The following is a 19351-nucleotide window of genomic DNA, read 5'->3' as shown; positions in this document are numbered from 1 at the left end:
TTTATATGTCTTTTATCTATATATCTATGCATCCACTTATATCTGTATCTGCTTATTCATTTTCCTAAAAATCTTCATGATGATATCTGTGTCTCTTTGTCTACCCTATCTACTTACAGCACCCAGGGTAGCACACACACATGCACACACACAACACATACACACATATGGCTTATTTGCATGCCTATGAGCATACACAGAAATGTGTGTTTTTTCACCCAAATATTTCTGTATAAAGAAATTAGAGAGAACAAGCTAGGGAAAGAACAAACACGCATCATCTTGCTTACACAGAAAAAAGAGCTATGCCCCTTCCTGAAGGGAGGAGCTATGGAAGAAGCCTGTTGCCTGAGGCAAATAGTAAACACGACTGTGAGAACTTGTGCCAGCAGAGTCACTTGTGCCACAGGAAGGGGGGAAGCACCTGTGTGAGCTGTGGGGGCCAGATGCCGAACCCAGGATGAAAATATGCATGTGTGCCTGCACGAGGCTGGGAAACTTTTGCTCTTACTAAAATGGCAGCCAAAAGAGGGTGAAAGACTGAGGAGCTGACAAAAAATTGCAGATCCTAACACACCATGGGAAGAGCCAGATATTTGGTCATGTGGGAATTTCTGAAGCAAACCTTTAGATGGCAGTGCAGAGAAACATGAGGTCTGCAGATCTGTTGGAAACATACTCAGCACCCCTCCCTCACAAAGGATGGCAGCAGAGCGGTGGTGCTGTGGGGGAGCTGCCTGGCCAAGCACACAGACACACTGAAGAGCTGATGGCTGGAGTAAAGGCAGCTCCCAAGGAGAGAAACTGATGCTGCGAGGACTCAGGCCAGTGCGCACAGACTTGTGAGAGATGCTTGGAGCTGAACTGTGACTGGGAATGCTGAGCTGCAGGCTGCTGTATTTCTGAAGAATGGTACTTTCGAGTGGCATATTCTGAAACAGCTCTGGTTTGGCAGAGGGAGGCAGGACCATTTGTCCTGGGGTGTTTCAAAGGGAGTGGGACTTAACGGCAGAAATCTGCCATTATTCTAAATCTGTATAACCTTTAAATAAACAACCCCTTTCCTTTTTCACCAAACTCTTGTCTTGGGAGTCATGCCTCTTGGTGGTGGGCAATCAAACCCCACAGCTGGTCTAGAATATCATTGACTGGTGCTTCTGTAACAGTCCTGTAACAGTTTTGCACATGAATGATGTGGGAAGAACCATGAGACAGTGGGGTCCTCGAGGCCACCTATGCTGGGGGAGGCAGCAGAAATGTCAAGCAGGGGTGAAGGTGTGAGGGAGTGGGTTGCTGCACTTTAACACCTGAGCTGTTGGTGTAGCTGGTTTTCCCCAAACAGTCTCTGGGTGAGATTATGACCCGGAGACCCTGATGAGGGCCCAGACATGTGGATGTCCCACCTCTACACGGCCATGTTCCACCACGACGGTGACCACCACCCACTGGCTTTGGGGCAACCAGGCAGGACCACTAGTGTTAGAGGATTTCAGGCTCCCTTTCCTTACTTTTTCTTCTTGGTGCTTAATTTTGTCAGAAATTCTTGAGCCTTAAATATCCACAGAGCTTTTCCAGAGCCTCCCCATGGAGCACAGGCACTCCTGGGGGCCCAGACCTCTGGTCTGGCAGCTCAGGCCTTAGTGTGAAAAGTTGAGAACACAGAAACAGGCCTTTGGAGCCTCAGGAGCACTGGGAGGCCCGTGGAGGAGCAGGGGTGAGGGCAGGGATGGTGGGTGCTGAGGACACACTCCTGTGTTTCTGCTGCAGGGCCAACTCTGCCCTGGGGAGCCTGGAGACACTCAACTATTAGAGAGCAAAATGCACATGGACTTCACTTCCAGTTTGTTAGAGACTGCGGTTCTCGTGGTGAGGTTCCAGACCAGCAGCAGCAGCTGGGACCCTCAAACTGCTGATTCAAAAGCTCTGGGGATGCAGCCAGCCCTCCGAGTTTTCACAAGTCCCCAGGGCAGTGGTGTGCAAGGTGGAGTTTAAGAGCCGAGTCACACACTGACTGGTCTGTTTCTCACTGGGTTCGGGATAAGAAAAGGAACTTCATGAAGAAGTTGACAGTGGCTATTTTCACAGTGCCCCCCTGTGCCCGACACTGTATCAGGCTTTTAAATAAATATCAGCTCGTGAAATTATCACAGATGGGCACTGAGTCTCAGAGAAATTGCTTTACTCCTGCTCTGATCTGGCTCTCAACAGTGAGGGGCTGTTGTTCAAATGACTTTAGGGCTTGGGGCCTAGAGCTCCTGGTGCAGCACGAACTCCCAGGTTGTGGGAGAGTAAACATTTTTGGTTACATTTAAAAGCTTATCCCCACCAAAATGTTTGAGAGCAGAGAACACATCTAAAATTTTGCATATGAAAAATGTGTTGTTTAGAGCACTAGACATGAGAACAAATATACTTTTAAAAGAACTCACCTCATACTCAGGAACATGGAACTGCCAGAAGGATTGCATTTTATGAGATTTCCAAGCTATGTGAATGTTTAGTTCTACTTTAGAAAAATGCATCAAGGTACTCAACAGTCCCTTACTAAGCACCTACAAGATGCCTGATGCTTTGCTAGTTGCCTGACTCACCATGGTGCTTAGTTTTAATTTTTAGGGGAACTAACGAGCTCTGATTCCATCCTGTGTCACTCCCAAGTTGCTCCGCACTGGTGCTTCCCTGGTCGTCTGTGTGGCTGGTACAGATGCCTGCAGGGACAGGCCCCCTTAGGGGAATGACTAAGGGTCCTGGCAAAGGGACACTTTAGACCTTTCGCCTTTGGGATGAATGAACCGTAGGGTTCAAACAGGCGTTCTGGGTGCCGAGGCTGTAGTGGACTGGTGTTGGGTTGACCAGCAAAGTGATGGGACGGCCTGTCACCTCCAGCATCCACTAGGTGAGGCCAGGTGGGAACAGCGAGCTGAGGCTCCTCGCGACCTCCAGCATCCACTAGGTGAGGCCAGGTGGGAACAGCGAGCTGAGGCTCCTCGCGCTCGCGTCCTCACAGCCCACCGAAGCTGCAGGCAGAGGAACAGGTGGGACCTGCGCAGGCAGCGTGCTCACTTGCTCTCCCTTCCAGCCTTTGTCCTTTCCCAGAACACTCTGTCCCCAGCCCCCTGCTGCTCAGGAAAGTCTGTGTGGGCCGTTCGCTCATGTGTGCTGTGCCGCCCTGTCTCCTGGGGATGTGGCGTTGGTTCTCCTGGTGGCTCCACCCGCCCTGTCCCTTTGCTGCACTGCTGCGACCTTCCAGAGGCAACCTCATGGACCGCACCTCCCAGGCCCACAGGCCCTTGGCCTCTGGTCAGGTCAGCCAGGGGGAGGCACAGAATGGCTGGGAGGAGAGAAAGGCACAGGTGTTTCTTCCCTCCTCACTGCCTGCTGCCTCTCTGAACCAGCTGTGTCTGACTCTAGAACCCACTGAGGGGCATCACCCCAAGCTCCAGTTTTCCCAGGAACACAATTACTTCCTCTTGTCTTTTTAGCTCCAGGGGATGTATTCCCGGACATGGGATCCTTCGCTATCTCTTGTATGGCCTCATGAATTTATCCATGATTCTCAACTATCACTGAAGTCTCTTCCAGGACCCCGACTGACACGGATGAGAGGTGCACCACTCTGGAACACAACATAGTTTTAGGAGAAATGCAAAGTGATTTCAGCCAGTACCATACCATGTCATTAAGTAATGCTGAATCACACGGTGAGAACAATGTTATTCCTTTAACTTCCCTAGAAGGCCTTTGAATTGCTCTATGGGCAAAGTCAATCAGTGGCATTAAGTCCTGAGCACCCATCAAGCATTGCTAATCTTCCCACTTGTAAGTGGGAGTGGGCATCAGTACAGAGCTAAGTTTGAAAGACATTGTTTCAGGTTCACATTTATTTTTATTTATGGCAGTGGTATTGGATTTCCATGTATGGCAACCATGTTAACTAGTTCATTTTCTTTCCTTAAAAAAAGATTTTATTTATTTATTTTCAGAGAGAGGGGAAGGGAGGGAGAAAAAAAGAAGCATCGATCAGTTGTTCCTCTGTGCTGAGAGCAGGTGACAGAGTTCTGCCAGCTGCCCCAGAGCCCTCGCTCCTATGCCAACACTGGGTATTTTCTCCCTACCTTAGAACCACAGTTGTGCCACTCTGACGCCCAGCTGTCCAGAGACTGGGGGTGCATATGACAGTTAGACAAGAAGGGTGGGGAGACCACCAAGTGTCCTGAATGGAGGTAGGTGGGGTGCTCCCTACACCCACACCATCTGGTCCCCTCTCCTAGCAGGTGACTCAGCTTTTAGCCTCCAGCATTGTCAGGAGAGGGCAACACAAAGGGCCAAGTTCATAAAGGCGCACAGCCTTCGTGCTGCCCCAGTGATTTAAAGGTGACCATGTGGTCACAGGTCATGGGGACATTTCAGCAGAGGTCAGGAGTGTGCAGGGTGCTGTCCTGGGAGATAGACAGGCATGACCCTGGAATGAGCAATGCCACAGTGGAGTGAGCATGCTGCTGTTTGCAAATCAAATGCTGAGGGTGCCCTTTCCTCAGGGGGCTAACAAAGAAGTCCCCCTGCATTTGCAAGGTGCATTCCCCTCCCACATGTGGGGCCCCTGGAGCCCCCTGCCCTCCTTCACTCTGGTCTCCCCCTGGAAGCCCTCAGGGCACCTCCTATGTGTGCCATGCTCTGCTTTTCCCTGGATTCCCTTAACACTGTTCTGTGAGGGAGAGGGACTGACAGGTGAGCTGCCTGGTCTAGGACTGGGGGCTCTGGGACCCTTTCCTTCTGCCTCCTGCAAATGCCCAAGTGGACTTTCTTATCAGCAAGTAACACAGACAGCGGAGTATTGCTTCCCAAGAGAATAGTGACATTAACTCCTAGGAGAAAGGGAAACATTTTGAAGGTTGTCCTCCTTCAGTTTTGTTTTGTTTTTGTTCTGGTAGCAAAGCCACCATTCCCTTAGATGATGGGAAAACCCATCATTCTAAAAACCCAGATTCTAAAGTCCCATGCGACATAAATAAGAGCAGGCTGTACCTCTTAACAGTGCTTTTGGAGAAGCTGGTTCCCATAGTGAGTTACCTTCACACTGAAAGGTGCAGTTGGACCAGGGAGGGGCCTCTGAACCATGGGAGCCGAGACAGTGAGAGAAGCAGCCTCCCGGGGACCCTGCTGCATCCCTGTGCTGAGAGAAGCTGGGGTGGCTCCTTTGCTGGAGAGAGTACCTGGTCCTTGAGAGCATCTCCTGTCACTGAGCCTTGTGACTCATCTCTGTAAGCACTGGCTGAAGGGCTTGATTGCACACAGTGAGGTTTGCTGGTAATCTGGCCATCCTGAGTCTCATTTTATCAGGAATCCTCTTCCAGATCCTTGCAGATGTGGAAAACTGGCCATAAGGAAGGTGACTGGAGGTATTATTCCTGAACAGTGAGGGTTGAGCAGCAGATAAACTCTCCTCCTCCAACGGAAGCCATATGTCACATGAAGTGTGGCTCCTTCAGGTTAGAGCAAGGGCTCCTAGAGCGAAATCTTCATGTCCAATAGGATTTAAAAAAATTTCAGATCACAGATCTGGGTGGTTCTACAGTTTTGTGTGCCTCTCTGCCTATGCCCCTGTATCTCTTTTTCCATCTCCCTCATTCTCTTTCCCTGCCTTTCTTTTACACACACACACACACACACACACACACACACATGTCTATCTCACCACCAACATCTTTTCAGAACCTAGAAACTAACAACCCACACCAGGAGAAGGAGAAGGATGACTCCCTCTAGGGGTGACTCCAGGAACTACTCAAGCAGCTGACCTTGAACTGGAAATACTGGCCTGGCCCATACACATAAGCTGAACCTAATTATTAAATCTGAAAAATTGTTGCTTCACAGAAGGCCCAACCCATCTTATATCCCGAAATTGAGCCAAAATGACAGTGGAAGCTGGAAAACTTGTGCACAAAAATGTCCCTGCTCAGGAGTTCTAAGCATCATTACTAAGCGGCAGCTCAGGACCCAGACACGCCATTACTGGCCAGCTGTGTGAGTCGGGGCAGCCTCCCTGACCTTTCAGTACCAGGGTGGCAGAAACCCCTAAAGGCTTCCCTGAGGACAAAATGAGGTGCCACTTGCTCCACTTTTTGTCTGCTTCCTGCACATAGGTAGAGCTCAATCAGGGTTAGCAACACACGCCAGCCACATTATAATTACACTCATTATAAATCCACTTTGGTTATGATTTCCTCCCCAAATGCCAATGCTATTGCTGTCCCTGCCCCCAAAGGCTTCCCAGACTTCCTCTCTCATGAAGAGAGAAATTACACAGAAACAGAAACTTTCAAACCTTTGTCTTCAACCAAGGAACAGGTATGACACCTTTGTAATATCATGTACAGAAAATGACTCCAAGGCCCAAAGCTTCAAAATTGACGTAGTTCCAGAAACTCTTTGAGGGTTTCCTTTTTCATCTTCACAGAATTCATTCCCTCCCCTGTAGGAATGCAGGGGAAATAACACCCCAGATTGCACAGTCTCCTCGGGCTCACTGCAGGTGTCTCTCCCTGGGGAAGGACAGGTAACCCTGCAGATCTGGGGGTGAATCCCCTGTTAATTGTGCCCCTGCAAGGTGGGGACACAGCATAGCCAGCTTCCCAGGGAGGGGCCCTGTGGGCAGAGGCACCAACCCTGAATACGAGTGAGGAACCTTTCAAGTCCTCCAAAAAGACACATAGAAAAAGTGCTTCCCGTGAACCCAGTTCTGTGGCTCTGAGTTCCCGCATGCCAGGGTGTGCCCTCAGCCTTCCAAGAAAAAAGCATGGGGTGAGGACTGTCCTGGGGGCCTGTGTTTAGCCTGTGCAAGCTGGAACCTGTGTTAGTCCAAGCTCTGTGTGTCCTCAAGGGCCGAGTCCCAAGTAGAACCCTCACGATTAACTCTGCTGCTTGCACACATGGGTGTGAACATTCACATCTGTGGCTGTGATTCAGTGAGGCCCTTTCCTCACGACCAGAGGAACAGTTTGCAGCCTCAGGGTGCAGAAAGCAGAACAAAGCCACCACTGCTCCCCAACACTGACAGGGGAGCACTAAAACTGGAGACAGAGTCAGGGGTGGAGGCACCTGCCTGCAGGCTTGGAACTCTGGGGTGAAGGCAGGAGCCTGGTGGAGTTGGGGGAGGACAGTCGGGGTGACGTCTTCTGAAGAAGCTCCTCAGCAGCCCACACTTGAGAGAGAGGCCACCCTGGTGCATTCCTGACTCAAGTGGTCCAACAGCTTCAGTTGGATTCTCAGCTGGAGGCTCTGTGTGGGTTGTGGTTGTTGCATGAAGGAGTGTATCCCAACATGGATGAAGGAGAGCCCATTGGTCACAGGAAAAGAGACACTCAGACCAACTGCAATGCTGGTTGTCACAGTTAGAAACCCTGGGCTGCGTCCTTCTCGGTCTGTGATTTTTACCAAAGTTGCAGACACATTTCATTATGTCCTTATTACATGCTTAAAAAATTCTCATAGAATGCACATAACGTACTTTCCCTATTTTAACCAGTTAAAGTACAATTCAGAGGCTTTTAGTAAATTCATGGTTCTGGACAATGACCACTGCTGTCTAGTTCCACAGTGTTTTCATCACCCGGAAGGAAACCCTGCACCCATTAGCCACCTCTCCCTGCTCTGCCCAGCTCCTGGCAGCTACTGATCTGCTCTCTGTCTGTACACATTAGGTGGCTTGATGAACGGTGATGCACAATGCATTGCATGGGATAATTTCTGTGAAGAGTCCAATTTAAAAGTGAAGGAAATTTTACCTTTTATGACAGCATGGATGGACTTGGGCAGTATTTTGTTAAGTGTCTAAACCAGTCAGAGAGAGACAATTACCATTAGATTTTATTTGTATGCAAAATTTCATGAACAAAATAAACTAACTAAATAGAAACAGATCCATAGATGCAGAGAACACACAGAGAGCTGTCAGAGGGAAAGGAGGTCGGGACCCGAGTGAAAAAGTGAAGGGATTCAATGAAGGAAAAACTCGTAGACACGGACAACAGTGTGGTGATTCGAGGAGGGAAAGAGGGGCCTGGGAGGGTAGGAGAGGCTATAGGGACCTAAATGGTAATGGAAGGAGACTGGGCCTTGTGTGGCGAACACACAATATAATATACAGATGATGTGTTATAGAATTGGACACTTGAACCCTAACAAAGTCACCTCAATAAATTCAATAAAAAATTTGAAATTGGACCAGTCTGTTAGACTGGCCAGGGGCACCCTCCTCTCTGTGGCAACGGGTCCTGGTGTCTTTAGGACACCGTGATGCACCAGGTGACCAGAAGATGGCGACATCAGGTACTAGGCTGACAGCTGTGGAGGGGCTGGGGACAGGGTAACCTTCCACTTTCTTTTCTCTTCATCCTACCAAAAGAAGCAGGAGTCTCCACTACACGGCATAATTCATTCACTCACTCACTCACTCATTCATCAGCAAATATTTGTGGGGGACCTCACAGTGCTTGGTACAAAAAGATCCTGACCTGTCCAAGATCCGTGATCTTGGGGACATACAGGCATGTGAACCCTCTGATATCACATGTAAAATGAGTGCCTTTAATGTGACAACATTGACATGTGTTCTGTGCACTCAGAGAACCTGCCTTAAGGTCAACATAGTGAGGTACTGCCAACCACACCACCATGGCTCCAAACTGACCTCAGGTGCCAGCCAGCTGCTTTCTCATCGCCCCCCAACCTGTTCCTGGTTTATTCACAGGGACCTGTGGGAGCTGTGATAGGTGGTCTGGAGGCGGGGGTTCTTTATCCCCTTCCCAGGACACCTGTGCTTTTGCCAGTTGACATCCATGCACCCCACAGAACTTACTTTGTTGTGGGCTCTGCCTGAAGAGTCCTCCCCAGCAGGCTCAGACCTCTCTGGTTCTCCATCGTGACCCCGTCACAGTGCAGGACAATTGTGTGATGCTCTCCCCTGTGGACCAGGAGACAACTTCAATGAAGAATCCATATCCCCAGCACCAGATTCAGGTAGGGTGCTGCATAAAGTGATGCTGTGTAAATGACTTCACTCAGAGGTGACCCATGCAAGAGCAGCTCACAGGCAGGTGCCTGCCTTTCCATCCCAGAGTGACCTCAGAGCTGACAGAGGACCATGGCTCCCAACCCTGAAACCGGGGAGACTCTTACTGCTGATCTCTTCCAGCTGAGCCACTGTCGTGTTTCCCACTAATGGCAGAGCAAGCTCAAACAGCAAACTCATAGCTCGCCTGAGGGCTGCAATTCCAGCCTCTTGCTGCAGGATTGATTCTTCACCCTGCTCACTAAGAGCCTTGGAGAATCTGAAAACAACAGAATTTGATACAGAGGTACCTCAGAAAGTCTCTGGTATCTCTCCCCACCTTGCTGGTCAGCGTTTCTCACTGAAACACCAGATGGCGCCACAAGGTCGGTTGTGGGGCCCAAACTGGGGTTTAGGGGAGGCAACTTCCACCTAGCTGAATGTGCACTCTCCAATGCAGGTTGTGGTTTTGGTGCAGAGAGCAGGGGAAGGAAGATACTAAGTTTGCTCCTGGCTATCTTTGGAGGTGGGAGAATACGGACTTCTTTGGAAAAGGAGCACAGAATTCGATCTATGGTCAGGCTCTCTCTGCAGTGACACCCCTGGTGAGTGGGGAATTGGGACTATGGTGTTACCTAAATTCTGGCTCATGCCTTGAAATATGTTTCTGTGCATGTCTCATGCCCGTCCCTGTGGTGTGGCTGAGGCAGGCATGAGGCCTGGGGTGCCAGTGGGTGTGCGTCTCCCGCATGCAGGGCTGCCCAGGTTGGGAAGAGGAGGGGAAGCAGCATTTGGTGCCCAGGAATCAGAACTGTAACCCAGCCTCTGGCCTCAATGGGGTGGGAAAGGTGTCAGTGAGAAAGGGCTAGAACATGTATTCCCCCATGGAGGTCCTGAGGAAAGTAACTACAATGATGATATTATAAATTCCTGACAGGCAGGCCTCCAACTTCTTTAGCTTAAGGTTTATCTCTGCCTTAATAAAGCCTTGCCCTTGGTGCTGTGCATCTAGGTTAACACACCCGTGTAAGCCCCCTGTCCGACCCCTTCTTCTAAAGCTGCCCACCCTCAAAGAGAGCTCTGATTGTAACTATTCTGACTGCATCCCCACCTTGCTTCTCCCATCTCCATGCAGTCTTCCTTATGGTCCCCCTCCTTAATCCGCATGCATAAAAGAAATGGCAAAACTGTTTTTTTCCAGAGCATTTGAAACCTTGCTACATGGTGTGTGCCATCAGATTGCCTCAAAAAAATGCTTATCAAAGTTCTTCACATATTTGGACATTTCTTACATCAACAAAGCTATACCAAATCAGATTATGCAGCCACTTAAACATACAGTTGACCCTTGAATAACAAGGGCTTGAACTGTGTGCTTACCTCATAGAGAAATTATTTTCTATAAATAGTGTTGTTTCTGAATCATGAACCAGAACAGAGGTTCATGTGCCTGATGCAATAGTAAGCCAAACACTGAGACACAGGTGCTTGGAGAAAGGGAAAGGTTTATTTGATTTGGCCAGAGTGAGAGGACAGGAGAAGAAGATATCCCAAATATATCTTCCCTCAAAAAGCAAAAGTATGGAGTTTTTACACAACTGGGGGGGTAACAGAGAGGGGGTTCAGGGAGACGGTGGGAAAGCCTGCACTTTTTCAGTTACAGGCAACATTTTGTCCAACTCGACTTCTGAGTCTCAGTAGCTGCTCATAATTTCCTCACAGGCAGTTATTTATTCTGGAACAGAAACGCAAAAATTCTCTTGAGATCCTAAAGTTCTCTCCTGCTGCTTGATGAAGAGCCAGTACATTGGTGATTTACAGTTCTATTGTGAGAAAAAGAGGTTCTGGGTTGAAGAACCAAGATTGTGTAAAATGTCCCACAATTGTGCATCAGTGACATTATCTTAAAGAAAAATTAGAAACTAAGCATCTTGTGACCTTTGTTATTATTTAAGCTATCATCGTTTAGCACGAACTAGCTCTATTTTCTGTTATTGCAAGCAAATTATAATTCTAAACATTTCTCCTGGAACTTGGTTTATAGACAAGTCTTCAGAACATGACTAACATGCTTTCTTAGTATTTGTCCACGAGCTATGGGGCAACCAAAGCAAACAGTGCAGTTACTTCTAGCCTGTGCGTGCACCACTAGACTCTGTCATCTATGCCTAACATGTTCCCTGCTGACTCTTGGCTTCACTGTGAATGTGTTTTCTCTCCCTTATGATTTCCTTAATAAAATTTCTTTCCCCCAGCTTACTTTATTGTAAGAACACCATCTTATGCTATGTGTGACATACAGACTATATGTTAATCCACTGTTTATGTTACAGGGAAGACTTTCCTCCCGTCATGAGTAGGCTTTTAGTATAGATTTGGGAAAGTCAAATTATATACAAATTACCTACTGCAAGCATTGTTGGCACCCTTAACTCCATGTTCTTCAAGAGCCAATTGTATTTATGAAATCGTGGAAGTATTTTTCCAGTGATGCCCAATGGAAACACATGGCACAAATGTTTCATGCACAAAGTACACAGCTATGTTAAGTCCACACACTTAAACCATCTGCATTGAATTCTACATACCAAGCACATCCTGCTGTTTCCAATGTTTCTGCCTAAATTTCTGCATAGGCCAGTATTCGCCTTCTTTATAGAGCTGGAAGTGACCTGGCTTGCGTCTCTACTCACAGAGAGGAGCGGGCATTGTCACTGCCATCAGTGCTGCTGGCAGCAGGACACTGAGGTGGCATTTGCTGGACTCACCCTTTTCACAGGGAAGGGGAAGACCCTGGATTATTACCACCCACCTCATGCAAAAGACAGTTTGCCCTTAAACATTTCCAAGTCAACTTTGCTAAAGCATCCTAGAAGGCGCTATGCTATTGGTTGTTCTGCAATAAAAAAAAACTAGCTGATGTCTATTTAATGAGACAGCCTCAGTTTACCTGGTTAAGACACTATTCACTCTGGAGAAAGTTGAATGTTACATAGAATATAATACATATCTCCACGTGACACAGAAGAACAGCCATATGGTAACCATCAAAACAGACAACTGTGCAAGGCAATAAATATTAGTAGCAGTTCTGACAGTTTGCAGATATAGATTCCACAATCTAAAATGAGATTTGTAAATATGGCATCTTTTTAAAAAGTGCTTATATTCCAGAAGCAGACCTGGAGTGATGGGAGGAGAAGTCCCTTTTGCGTGCAGGGTATGGACTGCATGGCTCTGAGTGCAGGTCTCCGGTGTCCTTGACATCTCAGGAGGCATTATCCGCAAGGCAGCCCTGCAGCCCTCACTGCCTTGAGGCCAAGGGAGCCCACCAGGCTCTGCTCACTCTGCAAAGGAAGGTTTCCATTTCTCTAGAACATCTGTCCATCAAGGGCACCAGCCGCACTAACAGCCCAATGAGAACCACACTGACCATGAAAATGAATGAGAAAGCTCTCCGTCTACAATGGCAAATGGCGTGCTGTTCAACAGTCTGCCCTACAAAGGACATAATTTCATTTTTTAACAAACTTGTTATTTTTTGTTCCAGTTTTATTGAGAAGTAGTTGACACAAACAACTATATAAGTTTAAGCTATTATACGGTGGTTTGGTGGTTTGACTTATATATATTGTGAACTGATTGCCATAATAATTTCAGCTATCATCTATCTTCTTATATAGATACAGAAATAGAAACACAAGAATAGAATAAAGGAAAAACTTTTCTCTTGGGGGTGAGACCTCTTAGGATTTACTCCCTTAACGATTTTCCTATACATCATACACCAGTGCCAGTCACAGCATCACACTGCACATCACACCCCACACACTGATGCATCTCACACCTGGGAGTTCATGCCTGCGACCTCCTCCCTCCACTTCTCCTGTCCCACCTATAGGCCGGGAACCACAAGTCTGAGTCTTATACTCTGAGCTTCCCAGTTTATCAGTGGGATTCCACACATGAGAGAGATCACACAGGATTTGTCTTGCTCTGCTGACTTGTTTCACTTGGCCCAATGCCTTCAGGTTAATCCACACTGTCACAAATGGCAGGGTTTTCTCATTTCTGTGCAGACTAGTGCCAATTTCCTTTTGGGTTTACTCCTGGGGAGAGAGCTGCTGCCTGTCGCCACCCTGTTCCTTCACAGGAGTGTGCTGGGGCCCAGAGCTCACATATCAAATGAAGGAAAGGCAGAGTGTGACCCGTGGGGTGAGGAGCCACATGTTGGACACACAGGGTGAGCAGGTGGCTCCCTCAGCATCCCAGTTCTTTGGAGAAGTGAAAACCCTGGGTTGTTTTCATTGAAGGAGTGGTTTGAAGTCACTCACACAAGGGAAGCAAAGTGAACATTTTTATTATTCACAGATGCCAGAACTGGAGGGAGGGAAGGGAGAGGAGCACAGAGTGTTGTCAGGAGGGCTGCCCTCCATCCAAGTCACAGCCAACAGGGTAGAGACAGCAGGGTAGCAAGGGCCTATGGCTTCGAAGGTGGTTGGGTGAGGGACATGAAATTTCCTAGGGCTCAAATTGAAGTGGTGATTATAAAAGGGGCTCCTGGAAAATCAAAGTGGAAACCTGGGGCAGGAATGCTAATGTGAGGTGCCTATCTCAGGTCCAGGCTCAGGTTGTGGCAGGAAAGTCCTACTGTGAATTCCCAGGCAGCAGGTGCAGACAGCTATTTCCTCATTGCAGGTGACATGGCCTTCCTCTCCTGAATCCACAGAGGAGGGGGGATCCTTAGTAGTACTCTTCCTTTTTGTGATCTGGTTCTGGAAACAATGCATCTTCTGCCTAAAATTCCACAGTGGTCTTCAAGGAAAATGAGGTAGAATGTTGTAATGCAATGTATTATGTGGGTAAAGCAGTGAGGGGAGGGAGCATAAAATATTGTCCATTCCATGCCTCACTCACCACATTAGCAAAGTCTTTCTTTGTTTGTGGTTTTTTGCTTCCTCCCATAATGGTCTTTCCAATCTTTTTGCCAATTTTCTCCAACACTGCTTTCCGGGCTTCACCTTTAACCTAGAGGGAAACATATGACCTGCTATTTTTATATTTATTTAAAACGAACTCGCCTCACCAAGTGGATTTGCAGGCAGAGGAGAACAAACCGTGACCAGGGAAGGCTTTATACTTTTGGGAGCTGTTCTCCAGCACCCACCCAGGAGGGCTGAATGCCCTATTGTGTCAGCAACGGGAGCCATGATGTCATGGCCTAAGTAAGAGTTGCCTGAAGATACTACTCTTTGCTGTGAACCCCACAAGAGCATGAACATTTTCTTCAGGGGCTCTCTAGACAGTTTCAAGTGTTACCAACCATGTCAAATATTCCTTTGCCTATTCTAATTCGCAGGCTTATGTAGTCAGAGGCATTCGCTTAAGTTTGCAGGCTCTCTTGTTCTTGGCTTTGCTCCTGATTATCCTTTTCAGGTGCTTCAGGGCTTTTCTCTAGCGCTGAATTATTGACTGTGTCTTCAACCTGGAGGCAAACATATAACCTATTATCTTTATTTGTATTTAAACCATGTCACCTTTACCAAGTGGATGTACAGCAGAGAATAAGAGAAACCACTGTCAGGGAAGGTTTATACTTCTGGGAGCTATTCCCCAGCACCTGGCAAAGCTAAGACTGAGCCTGTGTTGTGTCACTAATGGGTGCTGTGAAGTTTTGGCCTTGGGAGAGCTGGTTTCAAGAAGCTACTCTCGATAGCATGTGTCTCCTCTGGGGGGACCCGCTGAATAGTTTCACGTGTCACCAACCGTGTTAAATACTGCTCCAGGTGTCACCATCCACAGGTCTGATTGCACCTCTGCACTGTGATCAAATTTGGGAGCCGCTGAGGCCATTCCCAAGCAAAGGAGAGTCAGGAGTATTAAAACATTCATGTTTCAAAACCTAGGAAAAAAGGAGGAATGAGCCTGTAACTAGACCAGTTCTTCCAAAAAGCCATCATACTTTCTTCTGTGTTATATAGCTACATTTAATTTATCATTCCACATGTTTGTACAAGGAATGTGCAGGAAGGACAAAGATGTGGGCAGAGAATGTCAGGCCAAGTGGAGGTATTCCACTCAGTCACTGCAATGAAAGCAGCCAGAGGAGGACTCTGGGTATTGAACCAGTGATGTGCAATGATCATTTGGGTTTGGAGAAGAGCATGAGTGTAGCTTATGGGTTTCAATCTCAGTGCCACAACTAGGAACCGAGAAAAAGGTTGGTCTAGGTATTTACCAAAAGAACTGAGGTGACCCAAGAAAACCTCAGTAATGAGGTCTCCTTGTCCCAAGCAAGGACTGAGATTCTGGGGGTTCGGTGGCCACTTCACAGTTTTCTTCTTGACTATTGTATGGCAGGGGGTGAGATGTGCCTTCAAACCTCCTATTGTAGAATTGAAATCTTCCAGCCTGAGCTCTGCTGTGGCCAAATTTGGCCTCTGCCACCCGTTCTCCCATTCCGTCTCCCAAACCAGGGAAGAGCTCACGTGGCATGAAGGAGCCAGAGACACCCCACCCCTTCCCCCAGCACACCACCAGTTTCTGTACCTTGACAGGACCAACCCCCTGGGGCTCAGATCACTGCTCAGGGACAAGGAACAGTGGCAGAGCAGGCAGGACAAGGGGGACACAGCCCAGCTCCCTGCCCATCACATATATCCTCCTGCTTCTTCAACAAGATGCTGAAACAGCTTAGGGAACATCAGGACCAGCACCCATGGGCTGTGGTCAGGCTGCTGTGTTGCCTCCCCAGACCATGCGACAGTTCCTCCCAGAGACCTAGAATTTTGGTCCCCAAGTCTGGTGGAAAAGCTTGTTCCCCAGGGTGGCCCAGCCTCTCCAGGCTTCAGTGGGGGTTCTCACCTGAGATGGACAGAGCTGCACAGATGTAGTCAGCAGTTCCAGGGGCTCTGATGCATGGTTGTGGCCCCCAGGCCACTCATTTAAGGACAAAGAGCAGCCTGCTCAACTCCGCCCCCTAGCCTCATTGGCTATGCTGCCCTGTGGGTGGGGCCTCTTACTGTGGGGTTGGGGAAAGGGGGGCAGAATTCCAGGTGAGTGACAAAGCTCAGTAGCTCCCAACTTCTCCCTGGAGAGAAACTGCCTGCCTAGTGAAACCTGGGAGGGTCTAGCTAGCTAGGAGGACCCAGGACAGCGCTGAGGAGGGGAGGGATCCAAGGGAGACACTGGAACCTGCATCAAAGAGTTACCCCGAATCCATGCCCTTGGCGGGTGCTTTAGGAAAAGACGCTTACAGGGAGCCCCTAGTAGTGTTTTAGGGCAACCCTGCTTGTCCTTTTAGTCCCAGAGTTCTTGGTTAAACTCTCAGGAGGGCTGAGAACAGTGTAATTTTCTAGCGGCTCCTGTTTATTCTGCAGCAAAGAAGGAACGTGGTGGACAAATGCAGAGCCCCCAGACAGATATGTGCTCACTGTTTCCTGATGGCTGCAGCTGGCTTAGGAAGGATCTGGAGAGGAAGGGCAATGCCCAAGGGCAAAACTCGGGGCATGATGGTCAAGGCCCAAATCCCTGCAAGGCTAGGGGACGGCCTGGCTGGGTCTCTGGGGGAGGCTGGCATCTGTAGGGCTCCTTGCCTGTCTTCCCCAGGCAGGGAGCCTTCTTCCCTCTCAGGCTTCTCAAAGTGAACAGAAACAAGATATTTACAGAAAAAAATCTGGTCTAATAAATGGAGAAAAGGTGGAAAGTAAAAACAGCTTTTGCCTCACACCCTCTGCAACATGGATTGTTATGTCTGCCTCAATATCCAACCGACTTCTCTTTTTTCTTTCTGACTGATGATTTATTTTTATTTCTTACATTAAAATTATGTCCAGCACAGCATTCCCTTTTTAAATTTAATCTTCACTATATTTTCTTACACCACCATCTAGTCCCTTTCACCCTCCTCCCCCAGTGATCACCACACTCCTGTCCACACCCGTGTTCCTTGTTTTATTCAGTGGTTTTTGTTTTGATTTAGATTAACATTAGCATTTAAATGGTACTTTGTAAAAAAGAAGTTTTAAGTGGTGGAAAGTATATTTATGTATTAAATATTAGTTTGTGTAATTATGAAATTTAAGAAACACAAACCAGAAACTCTGTATGTTTGTCCTTTTTATAACCTAAGTATGTATTTATTAAAAATATGTATCTAGGCCCTGGCTGGGGTAGCTCAGTGGATGGAGCGCGGGCTGGGAACCAAAGTGTCCCAGGTTCGATTCCCAGCCAGGGTACATTCCTGGGTTGCAGGCCATGACCCCCAGCAACCGCACACTGATGTTTCTCTCTATCTCTATCTCCCTCCCTTCCCTCCCTAAAAATAATAAATAAATAAAATCTTAAAAAAAAATATGTATCTATTATAGAAAATACTGTTTAGAGAAGAGTCATTCTTACCTTACATCCACTCCCACATCACTTGTTTCTATGCTTGTTTTTTCAATTCTTTTGATAAAAGTGGAATCACAGTTCATGTGGACCAGAAACTACTTTCTACTTACAAGTAAGTTGACAATCTTTCTAGAACTGCAACCAGACACATGCTTTTCTTTTTTTTACTGTGTTAATACAGATGTAATATAAAAATATTGATTTTAACCACTTTTAAGTGTGCGGTTCAGTGGCATGAAGTCCATTCACATGGTCATCAGGTGTCACCTCCTCAGACTTTCCCTGGCCCCTGACCGAGACTGAAACTCTGTCCCCATTAGCAGGAGCTCCGCATTCCTCCCTCCCCCAGTTCTCTGTGAAGTGGACTGCTCTAGGTCCTCACATAACTCAAATCACATAATGCTTTCCTTTTGTACCTTGCTATTTTACTTAACAGAGTATCCTCAATATTCATCTATATTTTAACATGTGTCAGAATTTACATTTTTCAAAAAGCAAACAACATTTCCTGTGTAAATATAGCATATTTTGTTTCTCCAGTCATCTCTGGATGGACTTATGGATTATATCCACATTGCACAATTTCAAATGTCCACACAGTCATATAAAAGTTTGAATTCCCCTTTTTGATTTTAGGTATGTACCCCAAAGTGGAATAAATTGCTGGGTATGAAAAGTCTATGTTTATTATTTTCTATGTTTCCCCCAGGGGCTACACCATTTTAAATTTCTACCAGTATCACACAGTTTTCCAATCTAAAATGATTTGAAAAAAATAGTCTCCAATTCTCTGATTTGCCATTTCGTTATTTCAATAGTGACCTTGGGTGGACATTGAAAATTTTTTGTTTGATCATATTAAACTTCTGTATTGGTTGCCTGTTCTTTTAATCTTATACCAGAAATTACTAATAAACCTAGTATTATGAGTTCTTTTCTTCATGTTTTTATTTAAAGTTTTATAATTTCAGTGCTTTGAAAGATTTTATTTATTTAATTTTAGAGAGAGGGGTAAGGAGGGAGAGAAACTACATCTGAGAGAAATATATTAATTGATTGCCTCTCAAATGTGCCCTGACCCAGGCATGTACCCTGACTGAGGATCAAACCAGTGACCTTTCATTTCATGGAAAGATACTGAACCAACTGTGCCACACAGGTCAGGGCTATAATTTCAGTTTTTAAGCTTGGGTTTTTCATCCATTTTCTATTAATTTTTGCTTGAGTTTCAGGTAAGGGTCTAATTTATTCTTTTGCATGTGGATATTTCATTTTCTAAGCATCATTTGTTGAGAAGATCATCTTTTTTTATTGAGTAATGCTGGCAACTCCATACAATTTTTAAAAATTGGTTCATTTACATTTTATTTTAAAATCATTGAGATTATAGAAGCTCTCCTCTCACACACTAGAGCCTGAATCTATTAGGTAATTAAAAAGTATGTTTTGTTCTAAATCAGTGGAAGCTTATTTATTTTTTAATACACCATGCAGTTCAACCCAATGAATCACGGAAGGTATGTAAGTGAATATTTTAATATATGGTTTTACAGTTGCCCTTGGGTCACAGCTGGAGAACACGGCCCAGGGCGGGAAAGCCTGCTGCTGCACAGACGCCTGCGCCTTAGGCAATAGCCTCACAGCAGCTGTGTGGCAGGTGCGGCTACTAGGAGTGGCCTCCCTTTGGTTTCGACAAAAGACCAAGCTATTTCCACAGTGGTTACACTATTCCAATTTCTCATCAGCACCTTATGAGGGTTCTGATTTCTTTATATTCTCTCTAATACAACTTAGTGTCTGGTTTTAAATTGTGCCCATGCTAATAGGTTGAAGTGGTATCTCATTTTGGATTTGATTTGCACTTTTCTGAAATATGATGATGTTAAAAATGTTTTCAAGTGTTTA

General features: G+C 46.7%; 1 long non-coding RNA gene across 1 annotated transcript; it reads right to left on the bottom strand.

Moving 5' to 3' along the window:
* Nucleotides 1-13975: 13975 nt before the first annotated feature.
* LOC118499340 lies at nucleotides 13976-14936 on the bottom strand. The gene is made up of 3 exons (XR_004901857.1): nucleotides 14819-14936; nucleotides 14376-14537; nucleotides 13976-14080 (listed from the first exon to the last, which is right to left on the bottom strand). It is a non-coding gene; the product is annotated as an uncharacterized LOC118499340 (long non-coding RNA).
* Nucleotides 14937-19351: the final 4415 nt, after the last annotated feature.

Source organism: Phyllostomus discolor, chromosome 3, assembly GCF_004126475.2.
Source record: "Phyllostomus discolor isolate MPI-MPIP mPhyDis1 chromosome 3, mPhyDis1.pri.v3, whole genome shotgun sequence".
Lineage (NCBI taxonomy): Eukaryota > Metazoa > Chordata > Mammalia > Chiroptera > Phyllostomidae > Phyllostomus > Phyllostomus discolor.
Note: the sequence above shows the minus strand (reverse complement) of the source record. Positions and strands in the feature narration are given on the sequence as shown.